Source organism: Hemitrygon akajei, chromosome 5 (assembly GCF_048418815.1).
Source record: "Hemitrygon akajei chromosome 5, sHemAka1.3, whole genome shotgun sequence".
NCBI classification, from domain to species: domain Eukaryota; kingdom Metazoa; phylum Chordata; class Chondrichthyes; order Myliobatiformes; family Dasyatidae; genus Hemitrygon; species Hemitrygon akajei.
In genome coordinates, this window is record NC_133128.1 from 183,986,898 (window position 1) to 184,008,388 (window position 21,491).

At 40.4% G+C, this 21,491-nt stretch overlaps 1 protein-coding gene across 4 annotated transcripts in view; it reads right to left on the minus strand.

The window, feature by feature from the left end:
• LOC140728545 (voltage-gated inwardly rectifying potassium channel KCNH7-like) overlaps positions 1-21,491 on the minus strand; it is a 523,000-nt gene that overhangs the window by 482,064 nt on the left and 19,445 nt on the right. The gene's annotated exons all lie outside the window — the stretch shown is intronic.

A 21,491-nucleotide genomic window follows, 5' to 3' on the forward strand; every position in this document is an offset into this window, starting at 1 on the left:
GATGAGGGAAGCCTTGAAATCTTGCACCAGGACGACATATGTTCATCAGCTAATTCTGCTGTGTCGCTGTCTGCAGTAAATTCAATGCTTTTGTTAACTCAACAAATGACAACTTTACTGACAGATACCGTTTTTCATTACAGATATCAAGTAACTGCTGTGTTCAAGGTGGTGGTATCCTCAGTAATCTGAAACAAAATGTTTCAAAGTCATTGTTGAGTTTCTGGAACTTTGGGTTTATAATATAAATTTTATTTTGGTAAAATCAGATAGAATTATAGATTAGGATCTAGGGCATATGGTGAAGATAATTTTAGGAGCTTATTGACATCTGAACCACCATATGGGTGCTCTGACTTGTAAAAAAAAACACAGTTGGAGTTGGTGTAAGATACCAGTTCAGACAAGCTATGTTACAACTGCCAGCAATGCCCATCCTCCCTATGCCATTTGTAAAAGCTACACATATGGAAAGCATATAACCATAGCCTTATCTGAAACAAAATCTAGAGATAATAACTGCCATCAAGGCAATATCTCTTACAAAGGTTCTAAGTACATTTATTATCAGAGTATGTATGCAGTATACAACCCTGAGATTCATCTTTCTACAGAGAGTCATGAAACAAAGGAACACCATGGAACCCATTCAAAGAAAACATTGAACACCCAACATGCAACAACTACTAGTTCTGGTGGAAGCAAAAGATAGGTTGATTGTTCGCATGCCATGTGAACTCCATAAGGTCCTTTGGTATTTGAGCTGGAGTTGTTCTTGAAGGAGAAGTAGGTCTCAGATAAGGCTGACTGCCACTCTCCCAATAGAGGGAACAGTTTCAGAGTGTGACTTGTTAAGTTGCCAACCAACTTGGTACGTTAAATCCAAGATGAGGATGATCAAACAGAATTTTAATCCCTTTGTGGTTGTTTTTTTCCCCATAGAACACACATAATCACGTTTTAGTTTGTACTTGGTTGTAGCAGACAGCCAAAATGCCAGATGTTCATGATTCCATTCAGGCTCTGTTGTTAGGAAGCTTCCCATTAGGTCCCAAGTCATGGACCCAGAAGATTCTGCTTGCCTCCTAAGAGTCATTGCTCGTTATTTCCTATTTTCAGCAAATGTAATCACAATTAAGTCTTACACAATGAAAATCCTAAAATTGTTCCTTTGGCATAATAGCCAGCCATGTTCATATTGATGATATGGAAATCAAATACCATGCAGTCAGCCATTAAATCTTTATCATTTCCAGGCACATACACAGTAGATAAACCTCTCAGTTTGTCCTGTCTGAACATTGCCATGATATTTTTCCTGATGAGTAGAGCCATCCCTCCTACTTTAGTTCCTGATCCTCTCTCAGTCCAAAATAACAGAACCCTGGAACATTGAACTGACAGTCCTGCATCTCCTGCATCCAAGTCTGACTAATGGCTATAATATCACGCTGATCCATGCTCTAAGCTCATCTGCCTTGCCTACAATATTCATTACATTGAAATAGACACAGCTCAGACCATTATTTCTACTGTGCTCAAACCTTCAGCTCCTGTCTTTGAATGCAGGCTCAACATTTACTTTCCCACACAACCATCCTGTGAGTTGCCCTGGTATTCTGTTCCCCATCCACCCCCAGAGTGACGCTAGCAAACCTTCTCCAAGAATATTAGCCCGTCCAGTGAAAGTGCAAACTGTCCTATCTATACATTTTCCACCTTCCCTGCAACAGAGCCCCAATAATCCAAAGATCTGAAGCCCTCCCTCCTGCTTTAGCTCCTTATCTATGTGTTAAACTGTATTAGCTATCTATTTTTAGCCTTACCTGCATGCAAAATTGGTAGCAATCCTGGGATCACCACCCTGGAGACCCTGTCCTTTAACTCAGTACCTAACTCCTTGAACTCACTCTGTAGGACCTCATCACCCTACCTGCCTACATCATTGGTGCCAATATGAACCATTACCTCTGGCTGCTCAGCCACCACCTTAAGAATTCTATAGATTCGATCAGAGATACTGCCAAACAGATACCTGGGAGACAACACACTGTCCGGGAATCTCGTTGTCGTCACAGAACTTCCTGTCTGCTCCCCTAAACAAGGAACCCCCTATCACTATTGCTTGCCTCTTTTTGTCCCTTCCTACCAGGAGCCCATTGGAGTCAATGACGTTGTCATCTACCTGCTGAACAGTGTCATCTATCCCATTTGGATAAGCAGGGCAGCACTGTAAGGATCATGTTTTTTTGATTTCACAAGTGCCTTCAATACCATACAGCCCTCATTGCTGGAGGAGAAGTTCCATTCAATGCTGGTTGGCACCGCCATTGTATCCTGGATAATGGACCACCTGACTGGCAGACCACAGCTTATGCAGCTTCAGAACTGTTTGTTACACATGGCTATAAGCAGCATTGGGGCCCCACAGGAGGGTACATTGGCTCCCTTTCTTTTTACCCTGTATACTTCAGACTTTAGATACATCACTGAGTCTTGTCATCTGCAGATGACTTAGTAATAGTTGGATGTGTAAGGGGAGGACGGGAGGGTGAATACAGAGCTCTGGTGGAATGGTGCAAGCTGAATCATCTGCAGCTCATCATCAGTAAGACAAAGGAGATGGTGATGGACTTTAGGAAGACCAAGCCTGCACTGCTCCCCATTACTATTGGTGGTGAGGACCTAAAGTACCTGGATGACAGACTTGAGTGGAGCACCAATACAGAGGCTGTGTACAAGAAGTGGTGTGCTGGGGCAGTGACACAGGCGATGTCAAATGGGCATCTGTAAGTCTCGTGAGACCATGGATTTGCGCCTTGGAAGGTTTCCAGGGCGCAGGCCTGGGCAGGGTTGTATGGGAGACTGGCAGTTGCCCTCTCCATGCCACCAATGTTGTTCAAGGGAAGGGCACTAGGACCCAAGCAGCTTGGCACCGGTGTCATCGCAGAGCAATGTGTTGTTAAGTGCCTTGCTCAAGGACACAAACACGCTGCCTCAGCTGAGGCTCGAACCAGTGACCTTCAGATTACTAGTCTGATGCCTTGCCCACTAGGCCATGCACTAACAGGCTCAATAAACTGATTAGAAAGGCTGTCTCTATTATAGAAGTCAAACCGGACACATTGGAGGCGGTGGTAGAACAAAGGACCCTTTTAGTAATAGACTGACAACTGCACTGCTCCAAAGAGTGCTATATGAGGTCATTTTTACCCTCAGATATTAGGCTCTATAATGAGTCAATCTGTAGTCAGGGAAGTGATGACTCCCTCCCGTTACACCATTTGAGATAACTTGTTTTTTTTTATTCTTACTTCTAATATTTTACATTTATATATCTGGCGCTTGTAATGCTACTCTGACACTGTAACTTCCTTGGGATCAATAAAGTATCTATCGGTCTACCGGGTCACAGAGCCATACTCAGTGCCAGATATCTGACTGCTGTGGCTTTCCATTGCTAGAACATCACCCCAATAGCATACAAAACTATATACTTGTTATTGAGGGGAACGGCCATTGTGGTACCCTGCACTGGCTCCATATCCCCTTTCCCTCTCCTGATGATCACCCTGTTACCTGTGTCCTGCACCTTAGGTATTATTACCTCCCTGTATTAACCCTCCATCTCCTGAAAGTCAACCAGCTCTAGTTCCCTAACAGGGTCTGTAAGAAGCTGCAGCTAGTTGCACTTCTTGCAAGTACATTCACAAGGATACTGGAGGTCTCCTGGTCTTCCCATTACATCTGAATTTGTCCACATTTATATTTATAGACATACAAATTATGGAGTCCCATGTAAGTATCCAGGCACAATGTGATTTGAATGGCAACAACACTAACAGGATGGACTGACAGGACAAACAAAACAATAGAATTCTATATTGAGAGTCTACCTTTCAAAAACAAATAATATCTGGAATAAAATGCAAAGTATTATTCAAATTACTATCTTCTCATCCAAATCCACAGGTGCAAGTTGTAGACTCATTCCAACCTTTAAAGCATAACTTAAAATTTTACATTACTGTGGTGGTTGTCCATGACAGGAAACCTGTATGGGAGAGTTTTTAAAAAGTGGAAAACCATTGCACTGTGGCAGTTCCACTCTCTCGACCTCAGAATTCTGGGTCCAGTGGAACAAGCGTGTATAACAAACTGGGGTCTTCCTTGGTTTCAGTGGAAGACCATGGCATATTCTGTGCCTTGCCCTTTGCTCTCCATGCAGCGAAACAGAACCGCCTCCTTGGCTGTTGAATCTCACTGCAGATCTTATACACTCAGTTAGCCAGAGTTGACTTTGCACGCTGGACAGGCATGTCCCTATCTCATCAGGATACGAGGCCCACTGGCTACCCTCTCCTGCAAAGCAGTGTACCAGGGTATGGCCACTGTCACAGGCAAACAGCTGCTTGGAGCTACAGGTGAGAGTTAAGTCTCTGGTGGGGACCAAAGGTGAGTGAGGTGCCCCTGAATGGACTCGACAAGCCCCTTCCCCTCCCTGGACACCCCATACATCTCACTGAAGTTTGGATACCACCACATAATCAGTCTCAGTGGTGTGTTCTCAAGCAACACATTAATCCAAAGGGAAAAGTAGAAAATACTGGAATCACTCATCAGGTCAGCAAGCAATCATGTAAAAAGAAATAGTGTCAATGTTTCAGTTTGAGGACCCCCTGTCAGAGCTGGGACAGTAAGAAAACAAATCAGTTTGGAAGGGCTGTTGGAAAGGTTGGGGAACATCCCTGCTCGGGTGCAGCCAGGAGTGCAGACTTGATCATTTATTGATGAGGTTACTTGATTGATGGATTAATAAAAAGTAAGTAGGGAGAAAGAAAAGGCACAAGGTAAAAGTTACAAAATGTAGGACAAGCAGTATATAGCTGCAAGAACTTTTAACTCATTAGGCATTGTTAATTCATTGAATTCATAATGCAGATGGATAATCTTAGCAGAGCAACACAAACAAAATGCTGAAGAACTCAGCAGGTCAGGCAGCACCTACAGAAGTGAATTAACAGTCAACATTTCAAGCGGAGATTCTTCCGCAGGACCGCAGAGGAAAGGAGAAGACGCTAACTTGTTTTCTTACTGTCTCAGCTTTAACGAAGGGTCACCAAACTGCAACATTAACACTTTCTTTTTACCTAATGAGTGTTTTCAGTATATTCTGCCATCCTTTCCAGCCCTAAAACATCTCTCATGCTTATAATCTTAGCAGAACTGTCCTGCTCTTATACAACAAGAAAGAGTTTTCTGAAATTGTTGAATTTGAGACTGAGTCCTGAAGGCAGCATTCTGTACAGCTAGGGGAGGAAATGCTGATGTTGGGTCTTGTTAGAACAATGCAGAATGGCATAGGCCGATAGATCAGATTGGGTGTGATGAGGATGGTAAGGACTAAAATTGAGGTACAGTTTCGAGACTGAGATGAGAACAGAGATCTTGACTAGATGCTAGTCGAGAACCTGGTGAGACTAGATGGGAATCCAAATGAGACAGAAATCCTAAATGCAATTGCAGGCTGAACCAAAGCTGAGCTGACGAATGAGCAGCAAAACTAAGATCAAGTGCTCTTGAAGTAGCCAAATTTTGGTGCCGAAACATGGCCGCCAATTAGCAGAGTGGGCCAGAATATTGAAAGGAACTGTGCCAGCTATCCATATTCCAGAGAACTGGAGAATCTAAACTCCAGAGTCTGGTGTAGTCGGGTGCATGTTGTAATACTGGGACTGGAATGGAAAATTAGAGCAACTATTTATTCCTTTTATCCAATCTATCCCTCCCTCACCCTGCTTTCTACTTAAAACTGTTTCATTTTCTCCCTTTACCAATTCTAAAAAAAACCTTTAAACTAAACAGTAATGATTTTTCTTTCCATGGGTGCTGTCTGACCTACTGATTGTCTCCAGCAGTTTATGCTTTTGCTGTTGATTTCAATCGTTTGTAATTTTGTTTTAAATTTACATCAGCCTGCAATCCTGCATGGGACATCTGGTCATTATAATGGTGGGACAAGGGTTTCATAGTTGGTGAAGCTGTCTCATTGCTCCATCTCTCTCTGTGATCTTTAACTGACTGCATGGAATTTCCCCCGTGTGCTCGGGTTTGCTGTTTGTTAATTAGTTCCTGTAATCTGTCCCTGGCATAGGTGGCTGGTAGAAGAATTCATGGGGCTGTTAATAGGCATCCTGAGAAAATAGGATATGGGTAAATAGGTGATTGATGGGATAGCTCTGAAGGCCTCCGCCTCGCTGACGATCAACACTGGCGCACCTTAAGGGATGTGTGCTTAGCCCACTGCTCTACTCTCTGTACATCCCTGACTGTGTGGCTAGACACAGTTCAAATGACATCTACAAATCTGCTGATGGTACAACCATTACTGGCAGAATTTCAAATGGTTATGAGAGGGCATACAGGAGCTAGCTGACTGGTGTCACAGCAACTACTTTGCACTTAATGTCAATAAGACCAAAGAAGTGATTGTGGACTTCAGAAAGGGTAAGACGGTAAAAGGGTAATCCTTTTTTTTAAGTATTATATGGGTCGGCACAACATGGAGGGCTGAAGGGCCTGTACCGTGCTGTAGTGTTCTATGGTTCTACGAGCGAGGGAGCACACACTGGTCGTCAGAGGAATCAGAAGGGGAAAGAGTGAGCATTTTCAATTTCCTTGGTGTTAATATCTCTGAGGATCTAACCTGGACCCAACATATTGATGCAGCTATGATGCCAGCTATATTCCTTTAGGAGTTTGGGAAGATTTGGCATGTCACCAAAAACACCTGAAATTTTCTGCAGATGTACCACGGAGAGCATTCTAACCGGCTGCATCACCGTCAGGTATGCGAGGTTGGGGGTGCTGAACAGGATCGAAGTAAGCAGTAGAGTTCCAAACTTAGACAGCTTCATCATGGGCACTAGCCTCCGTAGTATCCAGGACACCTTTGAGCAGTGATGCCTCCAAAAGGTGGCCTCCATCATTAAGAGCCTCCATTGCCCAGGTTATGCCTTGTTCTCATTGCTACCATCAGAAAGGGGGTACAGAAGCCTGAAGGGGTACTTTCAATGCTTCAGGAACAGCTTCTTCCCCTCTTCCATCAGATTCATGAATGGACATCGAACCCATGAACACAACCTCACTACTTTTATTTTATTTCTCTTTTTGCACCATTTAACTATTTAATATATACTTATTGTAATTCACATTTTTCCTCTGTTACTATGTATTGCATTATTCTGCTGCCGCAAAGTCAACAAATTTCATGGCACATGGTGATGATATTAAACCTGATTCTGATAGGATGGGTTGAATGATCTCCTGTGTTATATGAAACTACATGAATTAAAAGAACTACGGCACCCTCACAACAAAACAAAACACTCCTCGGCTCACATCAACCAGTTATATCCCACTAGAGCTTGTTTGATTTTGTGTGTGAACAGGCTGGTGCACTCACCTTAAAAGCTTTATTCAAGCACTTCATTGGCTGTCAAGTGCAAGATTCTGTTCACTCAAAACACAATCATAAATGACTGGAATTTTAAAACAGCCATTAAAACCATGCCATTCTCAGAGCTCTGCAAATTCCTTCCTTCCACACAAAGAGTATATGGTGCAAGTTAATTCATGCTGAAGGATGCAAGATTTGGTCAAGGACTTCTTTCAAACAATCATTTCATTTTGTCAACTTTACTCAGACTATTTGTTAGCTTAATTTTCCCTGTCCAATTGACCGATGCAGTACTTCACAATTCAGGTCCGTATCAGTTTGGACTGTAACATTTAATTTTACAGGCTAAACTGAGGTGCTCACATCACAATCAAAATCACCCCACGTCCTCCAAGTTCTGTGAACATGCCATATTTTAAGTTTTATAAATAGTTGTATTTAAAATGCAATATTAAAAATGATTGTGAGATGAGACAAAGCAAGAAAAGAGTGCTGCGGATTATTAGGTGGAATCAGTTTCTTGGGAACCCAGTTCACTGTGTTTACATTTTCAGGCAAAAACGGTTTTTCAACTGTGAAGCATTCACTTAAACTAGGTCGAATAGTTAAAATGGTGGAAGTGTCAAGCGTTCCTTATGTGAAACATCATCATAAACTCCGACAAAACCTCTAGAGATGTGTAGTGGAGAGCGTATTGACTGTCTGCATCACAGCCTGGTATGGAAACACCAAAGCCTTTGAACGGAAAATCCTACAAAAGGTAGTGGATACAACCCAGTCCATCATGGATAAAGCTCTCCCCACCACCGTGCACGTCTACATGAAATGCTGTTGTAGGAAAGCAGCATCCACCATCAAAGATCCCCACCACCCAGGCCATGCTCTTTTCTTGCAGCTGCCATCAGGTAGATGGTACAAGAGGCTCTGAACTCACACCACCAGGTTTACAGATAGTTACTACCGCTCAACCATCAGGCTCTAGAACAAAATAGGATAACTACACTCACTTGCTCATCCATTGAGATGTGCCCACACCAATGATCTCACTCTTTATCTTGTTATTTCATGTACTCATTATTTATTAATATTTATTTATATTTCCATACTTTGGAGTTTTCTGGTTGGTCTTCCATTGATCCTGTTATAGTTACTATTCGATTGGTTTATAGTGTATGCCCGCAGAAAAATGAATGTATGTGGTGATAGATATGTAACTTGATGATAAAATTTACTTTGGACTTTTAAATTCTAATACTTTGCCAAGTCTTTCAATTTAGGACTTTATTCCCTAGAGCATAGAAGAATGAGGGGAGATTTGATAGAGGTGTATAAAATTATGATGGGTATAGATAGAGTGAATGCAAGCAGGCTTTTTCCACTGAGGCTAGGGGAGAAAAAAACCAGAGGACATGGGTTAAGGGTGAAAAGGGAACATTAGGGGGAGCTTCTTCACACAGAGTAGTGGAAGTGTGGAAAGAGTTGCCAGTTGAAGTGGTGAATGCGGGCTCACTTTTAACATTTAAGAAAAAACTCAGACAGGTACATGGATGAGAGGCGTATGGAGGGATATGGTCTAGGTGCAGGTCAGTGGGACTAGGAAGAAAAATGGTTTGGCACAGCCAAGAAGGGCCAAAAGGCCTGTTTCTGTGCTGTAATGTTCTATGGTTCTATGATTCTAAGGCATTCATTTAGATCAGGGGTTCCTAACCTGGGTGCTTGTACCCTTGGTTAATGGTAGGGGTCCATGGCATTAAAATGGTTGGGAACCCCTGGTTTGGATTTACCGTGTTACATAATTTGGAGAAAAATACATTGAATGTCCTTATAAATACATCTAATATTTGTCCAGTGCAATAATTTTCCATGCATACCTGCTGATCTCTCATGGGGTTTAACATGGTGATTCATGTGATGTGTTGATTTGTAAGGTTAGGAATGTATCACGGAACAAGAATCTACACATCCTTAAGTAGTCCACACTTCATTAAACAGCACTTATTTGTTGCCAGAGCTGTACAGGGCAAGTTAAATTAAAATTGACTATTTTTTTGTTCGAACTACACGCCAAACTAAGTTGGTATTAGTTCCTATTCTTCTGAAATAAATGCAACTGTTTATTGTAATCACTGCATAATAGGCAATCGAGATTCTGATTACTGTGTAATGAGAAACATGCAACTGGTGTAACACTAGCATTACAATTCTAAGTTATCTGTATTATCTTTCTTGAGAAGTAACCAATCTACCACAAACAAAAATAATTCAACAAATTTGGCATTACTATGAGGGGAAAATTTGAAAGAGGACATTTAACATAAGATATAACTGCCTTATGTAGATTTCTCCTGTAGCATTATTAAGTCAATTTATGTAATGTTATTTAGGAACATGACATACTAAAATATTGGTTCATTACAATGAGGCAGATTTAATATATGAGACAGAGAATTTTATTGTAGACACAAGAGATTCTGCAGATGCTGGAAATCTTAAGCAACAGACACAAAATGTTTGAGGAACTCAGCAGGTCAGGCAGCAACCATGGTGGGAAATAAATAGTTGACGTATTTTAGCTTGGGTTGAGGTATTCGCTGAGCTTGGCAATTGGCTTGCCGACGTTTCATCACCAGTCAAGATGGCATTCTCAACTGTGCACTGAGGACATCCCCTCAACTGGTGATGGGACATCTGCAATCTAATTGCCAAGCTCGGTGAACAGTGCAACATCAAGTAGTCAGTGTTTCGGACCGATGATGTGTCTATGTCAAAATGTTGACTGTTTATTTCAGATACAGCTTGACCTGCCGTCCCTCCAGTATTTTGTCTGTATTGCTCAAAACTTCTTTGTAGTTATTCACTTCACTGACACTTTGATTTTTTTTCCTATTTTCAAACACACAAGGAATTTCTTTCTCCTGTCCTCACAGAGGTCCTGTTCCACTGCACAATCCTTCCACATTATTCCCATATTATCCCACTTCCTCTGAAATGGATTGATGGAACAACAGCCACTTCTCGATGCCTTCCTCAGTATAGAGCAATGGAGTATGGCTGAGAGGAGGTGATCAGGACTAAAGGAGTGCTGGGTACTGACGAAACTTAGAGTAGAGGGAAAGACAGCTGCAAAAGGTAATCCAGTACTCTCATTTACCAGTGACACCAACCACCCAGGTGACCTTAAATTCTGCAAAGTAATCTTTTCCTATATGTTCTGGCATCTGCTGTAGCCACGAGTTTGAGGATCAGTAATCATAGCTTGACTAACTCACTAGTCGATGAAATTCAGCCTTCTTGACTTTCAGCAACAGAACTGTTTTAAAAATTTCTCTTTGGAGAAACTACACAGATGTTTCTGCTTTTAACCTATGAATTGTCCCTTTGTAAAACTGTCTTGCCTCAAGTAAGAGATGCAGACACAAATCAGAGCAAGAGTCAAGGCGTAGGTAAAAAGTCATGCACTTGGCAGATATGAGAGAGCATATCCGATGCCGCCAACACTTCTGGCTGGAGTTGACCAAGTTGCCCTACAGGGGTAATCCAGAATTTGGTGTCATGGTTCACAGGTGAAGAATAAATACCTAGATACCTTCTCAGAGACGTCTGTCATCCACCAAATTACACCTTAATTTATTTTGAACAAAGATCGTGTTTAGGAAGATTCAGCACCTACATCTTGAGGGGCAACTTAATTTCACACGATGAACAACATTGTAACCTCTTGCTGTGTCTGATCAGTAACAACAATTATCCTGCAATTGTATCACGGCTTTAACAGGGAACCATGCTTCACAGGAGAGCTACCAAATAAATAATTGGAAGCACGGAGATATTAAAGTAATTGAAAGTTTGGTTAGAACTTGTAGAACTATCTCACAGTCTTTTTAAAATCTTGCTGAACCCAGCAAGCACAGAAAGTTGGTGATTATGATTGGTGCATGTCAGTATGTGAGCACTATTCTTCAGGCCTCCGAGCAAGAAGTGAATTAAAGTATTGAAGCTTTTAGGTAACAAAGGCATGTGACAGTGTTTCGATAATAGCGGAGGCAAGATTAAAATCAGATAGAAATGTAGAAATGAAAGATGGACAGTCTTAGTAATGGGCTGAATGTAACATTTAAAATTCAATTTAGGATTAAATAGAGTAGATTGGTTTGGATTTAGATAAAAAGGAATAAGAAGCAATATCTTCTCAAAATTTAGCTGGAAAAATATTCTGTTCATCAATGCTAAATACTGGTCAGTCTAATAAATTAAAGTAGTTAAGGGATCAATGGTGAAATCAAGATAAAACTGAATGTCTTCAGACTGCAATCAGAAACTGATTTCTTAGAGTATATCTTGCTGCTGAGGGACATCATGCAGGTGAGAAGAAAGAAATGTAATTTGTAGTGTGCCAGAATAGCATAGGAGTGGGTAGAGAAGAACTCATATGATTTTCTGGCCATGATGGAGAGGTAATGTCCCAACTACCTGAAAAACTAGTGGGCAGAGACTGGAACAGAATGCTTTCATAGTCACTGTAGGCAGGTTAAGGGTAATCTTTGTAACAATCGCAGAGCATGTTAGTTTGGTACAGTGGCAGGGTAGAAGCATGACTGGAGATATTCAAATATGGAAGTGCAATAAATATAGATTCCAACTTAGGAAGTTGGCATATGTTAAGACCTTTAATGAGGAGTGGGAGATACGAAATGGGGCAGTGATTTGCAAGAATAGGAGGAAAGAAGGTAGATTTCTGAGGAGAGAGATCAGAGTGACAGATCTGACATAGAGAATAGTTCCTGAATAGATGGACACATGTGAAATGCTGGAGGAACTCAGCAGGTCAGGCGGTATCCATGGAAATGAGTAAAACAGCCAATGTTTGGGGTTGGGCACTTCTTCAGGACTAGAAAGGAAGAAGCCAGAATAAGCAGTTGGGGAGGGGAAGGGGAAGGGATACAAGCTAGAAGGTGACGGGTGTAGCCAGATTGATGGGGAGGAAATAAGCAAGGAGATGATAGAGGAGAAGGCAAAGGGCTGGAGAAGAAGGAATCTGATAGGAAAAGAGAGTGGACCATGGGAGAAAGGAAAGGAGGAGCGATACAAGAAGGAGGTGATAGGCAGGTGAGGAAAAGAGGAGGGGTGAGAGGGGAGAAATAGTGGGAATGGGAAGGGGAAAAATTACTGGAAGTTGGAGAAATAAATGTTCAGGACAGCGGGTTGGAGGCTACCCAAATGGAATACAGTGTTGCTCCTCAAACGTGAGAGAAACCTCATGGTGACAGTAGAGGAGGCCATGAACTGACATATCAGAAGGGAAATGGGGATGGGAATTAAAATGGTTGGAAGCTGAGAAATACTGATTTTTGCGAATGGAGCGAAAATGCTCAACAAAGTGGTCCTCCAATCTACATTGGGTCTTACCGACATAGCTGAGACGGCATCGGGAGCACCAGATACATTAATGATCCCTACAGATTCACAGGGGAAGTGTTGTCTAACCTGGAAGGACTATTTAGGGCCCTAAACCTTGTATAGAGTTATAATGGATAGTGGAAATTCCTCTTAACAGTATGTTGGAGGTGACAATTCCCAGCTTTGCCCAATGAGAGCTACCAGAACAAAGAGTTAGAATTTAATTGTATTAACAGCAGCCCATTTTTGGCATTAATTTAATAATAAACTTTTCAACTTGCCCCACTTTTGACCCTCACTGTTAATATGGTAAGCAAAAAAGCTATAAATATGCCTTTCATAGAAACATAGAAAATAGGTGCAGGAGTAGGCCATTCAGCCCTTCGAGCCTGCACCACCATTCAGTATGATCATGGCTGATCATCCAACTCAAAACCCTGTACCTGCTTTCTCTCCATACCCCCTGATCCCTTTAGCCACAAGGGCCATATCTAACTTCCTCTTAAATATAGCCAATGAACTGGCCTCAACTGTTTCCTGTTTCCAATGCCCCAGAAATTTTAATCCCTCCCCCTTGCACCATTTTTCAAGCCACGTATTCATCTGAAATATCCTCCTATTTCTACTCTGACTAGCACGTGGCACTGGTAATAATCCAGAGATTATTACCTTTGTGGTCCTACTTTTTAGTTTATCTCCTAACTCCCTAAATTCACCTTGTAGGACCTCATCCCATTTTTTGCCTATATCGTTGGTACCTATGTGCACCACGACCACTGGCTGTTCACCCTCCCATTCCAGAATGTCCTGCAGCCGCTCAGAGACATCCTTGACCCTTGCACCAGGGAGGCAACATACCATCCTGGAGTCTCGTTTACGGCCACAGAAACTCCTATCTATTCCCCTTACAATCGAATCCCTATCGCTATAGCTCTCCCACTCCTTTTCCTTCCCTCCTGTGCCACAGAGCCACCCATGGTGCAATGAACTTGGCTGCTGCTGCCTTCCCCTGATGAGACATCTCCCCCAACAGTATCCAAAACAGTATATCTGTTTAGGAGGGAGATGACCTCAGGGGACTCCTGCACTACCTGCCTACTGCTACGCTGTCTAGTGGCCACCCCTTCCCTTTCTGCCTGTGTAGCCTTTACCTGCGGTGTGGCCAACTCACTGAACGTGCTATTCACAACTTTCCCAGCATCGCGGATGCTCCAGTATGAATCCAATCGCAGCTCCAGATGCTCAATGCGGTCTGCCAGAAGCTGCAGTTGGACACACTTCCTGCACACATAGTCGTCAGGGACACTGGAAGTATCCCTGATTTCCCACAAGCTGCAGGATGAACAAACCACGGGGCCGATCTCAGCTGCCATGACCTACCCAATACTTGCCTCAACTTTTGAAACTTTCTCCTTTGAAACTTTCTCCTTTTCCTCACTAGATTTACATTTCCATTCACTATTTTTTTAAATTTTCAATGTATATTATCACCATAGTTATTAAAATCTGTTCAATAGTGTGTCAACACAATGTTTTCATTGCATTAGTACTTAATGCCAAAGATATTGGAGTGTTCGGCATCCAAAGATCTTTGGCAGAATTTTACTTATTTCGAGATCTTTTAAACCACAATAACTTGCATCCAGCTTGGCTTTTGGCAGAGGAAAAAAAACTTCAAAGGCTATTGCTTGATATTTCTGTAGTAAATTATACTTGAAGGAGCCACTAAAAGGTCAAACTGTTTTTAAACTATTGTCTTGTTCTTTCGTAAAGGTTAAAACAAAGAGTGAATAAAGAAGGAAGAGGGGATGTAGGCCAATTAGAGTGGAAGCCAGACAGCAAAATTAAGAATAAGATCATGTCTACAATTTTTTTTTCTGCTGATTACTGCTGTTGCTAATTTTTCACTGCACTTTTTAATGAGTAGTAGTTTTCCCCCCCAAATATGTTGGCACATACCTTCCACCAAGCACAAAAAATGCCCAGTATGGCAGTATGCCTAGAATTCATTCACTGCTTGTGTTATTATTTGCTTATGCCTCTACGCAGTCATGTGTTGCAGAATGGGAAGAACCCCGAGACTCTTGCTGTGGTGAATAAAATGTTTAAATGATTGCAAACTGGAACAATAATTTAATAAGAGAACAACAGAAAGCTGAAGATGGAGGAGGGAAATAACTAATTATAGATGAGGGGGGAAATACAAACATCACATGAAGTGAGAAGTTGAATGAACAGATTAATAATTGAGAAGGACTAGAATATACAATCAAGAATATAATGTTGAGGTTTTATAAAGAACTGGTATGGCCTCACTTAGAGTATAGTGAGCAATTTTGGGCCTGTTATATAAAAAAGGATGTGCTGACATTGGAGAGGGTTCAAAGGAGGTTCACGAGATTGATTCTGGGATTGAAAGGCTTGTCACATGACAAACGTTTTATAGCTCTCGTCTGTACTCACTGGAATTCAAAAGAATGAGGGGTGAACTCATTGAAACCTATCAAATGTTAAAAGGAACTCAGCAGGCCAGGCAGCATTTATGGAAAAGAGTAAACAGTCAGTGTTTCAGGCTGAGACTGTTCAACAGGACTGTCTTGGACTGAAACATTGACTGTTTACTCTGTTCCATAGAAGCTGCCGGGCCTGCTGAGTTCCTCCAGCATTTTGGATGCCCAGCATCTTTTGATTTTTTTGTGAATGGACATGGAAAGGATGTTTCCTATGATGGAGGAGTCTAGGACCAGCGGACACAGCCACAGAATAGAAGGGTGTCCTTTTAGAATGGAGATGAGGAAGAATTTCTTTATCCACAAGCAGCTGTGGAAGCTAAGTTACTTAAGGCAAAGGCTGACAGATTCTTGATTAGTCAGGGCATGAAAGGATACAGGGAGAAGGCAGGAGATTGGAGCTGAGAAGGAAATGGCTCAGCAATAATGAAATGGTGGAGCAGACTTGATGGGCCAAATGCCTAATTCTTCTCCTATATCTTATGATCTTAAGATTACAGATAGTTATGCAAAAAATGGTCAGACAAAAAAAAAAGACACTCAACCAAGGGGTTGTTTGTGGGGCAGTGAATCAGGGAAACAGTATACTTCATTGTGGAAACCAATACAATCCTGAAGATTGCTATGTTGAGAGAAATCATCATGCAAGTAGATAAGAATAGGGCACAAGATAACATAAAACAGAGACAAAACAGATTGAAAATGTAGAAATCAAAGTTGTTTACATTAATTGGTTTGAATGGAGTTGAAACACACATCTTTAGGTTACAGTCAAGTTGCTTAATCTGTGGTTAAATGTACTTAATATACAAATACCAGTATGATGTGTAGATAGGACAATGATCAGATTCTGAAGTAATTTCCAATTTAAATATTTCTGTATTTCATGTGGGCAATTGATGTACTAAGTACTCCCTCCCCATTTCCCACTGACATTCTTTCCTGGACAAACATTTTCTGCTACTGGGATAAACTGTATAACTTAGTAGCATTAACATGAGGAACTCAAACCCATTGGTCTTTACTAATGCAAACTACAGGAGTACCAATATAAAGGTGGCCAAACAAATCCGATTGAGGATATAGTTTCAGTTTGGAAATTAGCACAGAGATTTTCCTGTGACAATCCACATTTTAAACATGTTGAAGTGTAATACTAGAAGTACATTTGTAATGCTGCAAGAGAAAATTATACTTCTATCAATTTCCACATACTTTTAAAAATATAGCACATTGGAGTTCTGAATTTATATCCATTTGTTAAACTCAGTAGTTAAAACTGCTAATCTTCCTGTTACACTAAATGCCAGACACAGATCAATCTAAACAAGCATCTAAGATAGATCTGTACCACACCTGTACGTTTAAGGTCTTCTATAATGCCAAGTTTATTAGTAGTCTCGCACCCCATTTAGCTCACAGAATAATACTAAAAATACTGAAAATGTTTCAGAGGGAGAATAGATTCAAAGCTTCTGTTGCAGTGCCCACTGGCCTGAACTGTTTACCTCTCCTCAGATGCTGAATGTTCTGTTGAACGTTTGATTTTATTTCCGATTTCTGACGTCTGCGTTATTTTGCATGTGTGTCAAACCATGGATTTAGATCATAAGATGCTGGAGCAGAATTAAGCTATTCAGCTCATTGAGTCTGCTCCACCATTCCATCATGGCTGATCACAGATCCTACTCAACCCTATACACCCGCCTTCTCGCCACGTCCTTTGATGCCCTGACTGATCAGAAAACGATCAACTTCTGCCTTAAATATACACACAAACTTGGCCTCCACCGCAGCCCTGTAGCAGAGCATTCCACAGATTTACTACTTTCTGGCTAAAAAAAAAAGCCTCCCTACTTCTGTTCTAAAGGGTCGCACCTCAGCTTTGAGGCTGTGCCCTCTAGTTCTGAATATCCCCACCATAGGAAACATCCTCTCTACACCTCCCTTAACTAGCCCTTTCAACATTTGGTAGGTTTCAGTGAGGTCCCTCTGCATTCATCTAAATTCCAGTGAGTACAGGCCCAAAGGTGCCAAATGCTCCTCGTATGTTAACCCCTTCATTCCCAGAATCATCCTCGCGAACCTCCTCTGGATTCTCTCCAATGACAATACAACCTTTTTGAGACATGGGGCCCAAAACTGCTGACAATACTCCAAGTGTGGCCTGACTAGTGTCTTATAAAGGCTCAGCATTATCTCCTTGCTTTTATAATCTATTCCCCTTGAAATAAATACTAACATTGCAGTTGCCTTCTTTACCACAGACTCAATCTGTAAAATAATCTTCTGTGAATCTTGCACAAGGACTCCCAAGTCCCTTTGCACCTCTGATGTTTGGACCTTCTCCCCATTTAGATAATAGTCTATACTATTGTTCCTTTTACAAAAATGCATTATCATATATTTCCCAACACCTTATTCCATCTGCCACTTTTTTTTGTCTCTTCTTCCAATCTGTCCAAGTCCTGCTGCAATAACAATGCTTCCTCAGCACTACCAACCCCTCCACCTATCTTCGTATAATCCACAAACTTTGCCACAAAGCCATCAATTCCATTTAGCTTGGAATGAATTGAACACATTATGACTGGTCCAATATAACTAAAAATTTCCAAACTGATATTGAATAACGCTCTCATTGCAGAGTGCATCACACTTCAACATGGTCTATTTTAACTTTCAGTGAAAAAGATGCAAAAAGATGAAAACTCTGAACATCCTCTACATAGCACCATCCAGAGACAGAGAAGCAGTTTCAGCGACAGGTTACTATCGATGCAATGCTCCTCAGACAGGATGAAGAGGTCAATACTCCCCAATGCCATTAGGCTTTACAATTCAACCGCCAGGACTTAAGAACTTTTTAAAAGCTATTATTAATGCTTTTTGAGATAGTGATTTAGATGCATATCATATTTTTTTACTGGGTTAAGTATTGTATGTTATTAGTTTTGCTACAACACGTGTATGGGACATTGGAAAAAAAGTTGAATTTCCCCATGGGGATGAATAAAGTATCTATCTATCTATCTAAAACATTTGATTTTGCTTCCCTATCCTACCAAATCTTTCTGGTGTTATAGGGATTACCCTCAGAATTGCTGAATATTAAAAAATATTGATTTTGAATATTTTCAAAAAGTATTTTGACAGGTAGATGGAGACTAACAATTATTTCGTTCTCCTTTACACTTGTGTATAGAAAATTATATTAAACAATCTTGAATCTTTATAAGAATTTATTATCTAGAATTATATTAAATGCTGAGACATCCATAAATCTCACATTTAGCCCATTTATCATTTAATTTCTCCATTGAGTTTGGTAATATTTGACAAAATAATTTCTTAATTGAAAATGTTACACTTCCCAGAGCATAAACCTAACATTATCAAAGCTGTCAGAAGAATATTAGAATAAATATAGTTCCTTCATAGTCTTACCCAGGTGACCACAGAAACTAGCATGCTTACCAATAGTAGAAACCATGTTAACTCTTTTTTTTAAGATTTCTTACATTTTCAGAAAATATGAAATGTTGAAACAAGGACACCCCAAATTTAGAGCAGTTTGGGTAATGGAAATTCATCTTTGTGGAATTCACAAACTATTACCAAAAATTGTGCTGCAGAATAAAAGTTCACCCTTACAGAACTTATATGAAAATAAATAAATAAATACATATAAAATACATATAAAATACATACAGAGAACTAAACTAGTTTAACTGAGGATACATTAAGGATCACAGACAGAATGTGCAGAGTTCATACAGACAGGATCCAGTCAAGATTGGACCCAAGTCACTGGCACTATGAGCATGTGGTTCTATTAGTTGTGCCTCTGTGCTACCATGACTTCTGAGCTGAACTGTACTCTTTGCATTAAACATAAACACTGCTTTCTTCCAATCATTGATTTTATTGCTGACTTCAGTATATTAAAATATGAACTTAAATGAAGTGGTAGGCTTTAAGGAGCACTCAAAAGGCAGGGAGCACAACAACAAGGAAGGTGATATATTATTATTGGAATGCACTGCCTCAGAAGGCAGTGGAGGCCAATTCTCTGGATGCTTTCAAGAAGGAGCTAGATAGGTATCTTATAGATAGGGGAATCAAGGGATATGGGGACAAGGCAGGAACCGGGTATTGATAGTAGATGATCAGCCATGATCTCAGAATGACGGTGCAGACTCGAAGGGCCGAATGGTCTACTTCTGCACCTATTGTCTATTGTCTAATGAGGGAATTCTTGAATCACTGAATGCTGGAGACTGGTGAATTGATTTGAAGATATTAAAGTGTAATATTCCGAAATGAAAGAGATACAGAAATTTGGAAGGATTTAGGGCTAACTAAAGTAACCAAGTTGAAAGATAAAAAATTTTTGTCATTATTTGAATACAGTCAGAATACACGAGTAGAATTTCCAAAACAACCTACTTATATAATAATTGCAGGGGATCTTTGAAAGCTCACTCTGTAATGTAGGAAACAGAGTATTTCCCTTACCTTGACAGGAACTTTATTACACTCTCTATGTTGCAGATAGGTTGGGAATCCCTGATCCAAACCTTCTCATGCCATTGACCTTTACCATTAACCAAGCGATTCATGGACCCCAGGTTGGGAACCCCTTGTCTGGGTGAACGCTTGTGAAGTGAAAGATGCCAGCATTGTGGTGATTATCTAGATATTAATTACTACATCCTGAAAAATCATAAAAACATTTGGAATTGTTTACTTTTCCTTATCTAAACTGGATTTAAATGGCTTAGCGAATCAGATTTAATATCACTGCCACAGGTCGTGAAATTTGTTAACTTTGCAGCAGCAGTACAATGCAATACATAATAGAGAAAAAATTGAATTGCAGTAGGTATTGTTAAACAGTTAAATCAGTAGTACAAAAAGTAGAAATTTAAGAAAAAAAAGTTGTGAGGTAGTGTTCATAGATAGATACTTTATTCATCCCCATGGGGAAATTCAACTTTTTTTCCAATGTCCCATACATTGTTCAATGTCCATTCAGAAATTGGATGGCAGACGGGAAGAACCTGAATCATTGAGTGTGTGATAAACAGTGATTATTAATCTGCTTTAAGATGACTGAGCAGGGGTCTAACTTTGTTCATCATCCAATAGGTAATTCCCCAGTATTTGTGTCAGTGAACCTTATGCAGCACTGGGCTCCTCTCAACATGGACTTTGTCAGCAGAGCAAAACACTAGCAGATTACATGTTACAGATCTGTCACCAGACCATTTGAAATCCTATATGCAAAAGTCCTGGACTTACTGCAGTTCAAATAGCCAAATACTGAAAGTACTGCTTAGAACCACTAGCTTTAGCTAGACAGATCCAGCCAATTAAATTATCCCATAACAAGATTTGCAATGTTAAAAGGAAGTTTCTACATTTCTTAGTGTCTATTGTACTTACTAACAATATTCTTGTCCTACTGTGCAAAATTTATATGGATGCAGCCAAGCATTGAACAACAATTGTATATAAATAGATTTTATTTTCTTATAATGACACCCCTTGATGATTAAGCTAAAGAATGAATGGTACTGTAGAATTATGGAAACTGCTTTGAGTTGAAGGTAGCAATTGATTTTAATAAAATCATTGTATGTTGCTATGCTTTCCATGGGCATTCTCTTTTGACTCCGAACAGTTAGAACAAGCTGCAAGTGCTACGATAGTAGCACAGTCTCAGCTTTAGTAAGTAATTTACGTCTCATTAACAATGGTGTACGTATAAAGCAGTTTGCGTTGCTTGTGTGTCAAATCTGGTGTGAGCACCAAGCATGCCATAAGTGGAACAGGATGCATTAATTTAGAACCCGATCAAGGAAAATGAAATCAGTTATCAATAAGACACAGTCAATATATAGTTATGTTGTGCATTAATTATATTATCAAGATACTTAAAAATATATATTCTTCACCAACTCTGAAGTTAAACATCAGTATAGGTATAAGGGACACATGTTCAATAAATTGATATGCAAGTAATTTTTCTGCAGCATTGGTAATAGTGTTTTAGTAGATTAACACTGACAGAAGTGAAGAGAGAACCTTCAGATGCTGTGGCCATTTGAATGCTCCCATTC